This window comes from Mastomys coucha, unplaced genomic scaffold, assembly GCF_008632895.1.
Source record: "Mastomys coucha isolate ucsf_1 unplaced genomic scaffold, UCSF_Mcou_1 pScaffold6, whole genome shotgun sequence".
Classification (NCBI taxonomy): domain Eukaryota; kingdom Metazoa; phylum Chordata; class Mammalia; order Rodentia; family Muridae; genus Mastomys; species Mastomys coucha.
In genome coordinates, this window is record NW_022196912.1 from 89451177 (window position 1) to 89452671 (window position 1495).

Genomic DNA, 1495 nt, shown 5'->3' on the forward strand with positions numbered 1-1495 from the left:
TTGTAGTATAACACGAAACCTGTCACTATTGAATTGAAGAAGGAGAATATTGGCAGAAATTTCAATGAATCAGAGTAAGGCAAGATTGGGCTCGGTTCTAGAAAAATTTCTGCTGTTGAACTGGATGAATTTGGAAATTTAGGGGGAACTTAGAGTTAATTCATTGTTTAACTTTCTTGTAGGGTGTTGATCACAGATTACTACACCTGCTCCCTCAAATTACAAAGTAAATGAATGTCTGTCTGTGCTTTATGGCTGGTGTTGAACTTATACATGATATTATAAAACACAGCTATCTTTTCGTTTGGTTGACAAAGCCTAAGTGGGCACACTTGTTTCAGGGTTTTTATTCAGCTTTAGGACTTATAGTCTCAGGTTGCACACACTTGAGTCTTTGTCACACTAGACCCTGGCCACAGCATGATCAGGTGCAGCATGTTTGGTGGGACGGTGTGAAGAGCTGTTTTACTGTGTAGGTGGTGTCTGCAGGATCCACTGGAACTTGTAAGAGCTGATTTTGATGGCCAGGGCATGAGCAGGAGGAGCTCAGATGCACATAAGCAGATGCAGGTGCTGCAGCAGCACAAAGCATGCTTTGTCATCAGGGGATGCTCTCTAAGCTAGTATAGACAGAAAGAGTTGTATGCAGCAATAGGAAGCCCCAGTGTAAGAAGCTGGCACCTCAACAAAGGCCAGAGCTCATGTGGGATAAGAATAACTAGAGACACATTGGCTGAAGTCTCTGAGTAAGTGATAACGAGTTGCAAGTCGATGCCAAATTCATCCCCACACTGCTTAGGTCCTAAAGGAAGGACATATACTTAGCCTTACAGTTCTTCCAGAAGAATTTCAGATTGTTATTTTTAAGAAAGTTTTTATTACATTAAAAATTCTGTGAAAAATAGCTTTGGGGGCTGGAGAGAGATGGCTGAGTTGGTAAGGTGCTTGTTCTACCAACATGAGGACTTGACTGTGGATACCTAGCATCCATGTAAGCCGAGCATGGTACAGCATGTCTGTGATTCCAGAACTGGGTGTATCCCTCATTGATTAGCTAGTCTAGTCAAATAGATAAGCTTCTGGTTCTGTGAGACACCCTGTCTCAAAAAAACGTTGGAGAGTGATTGAGAAAAATATTCATTGTTGACCTCTAGCCTCTACGCACATGTACACACCCTCAGATACATTGCACATACAGATACAGACCGCACACAGACATACAAACAGATATAGAATACATATAGACACACACAGATACAGAACACACAGGGAGACACAAATATACACAGATGCAGAACACACAGGGAGACACAAATACACACAGATGCATACATACAGACACAAACAGACATACAGATGATTTACAACACACAGACACACAGATATAATGCAGAGAGACACATTCACACACAGAGACACAAAGATACATGTAGCTACATTACACACAGACACAAAGACACACTAACATACACATGAAGATATATATGTATATATA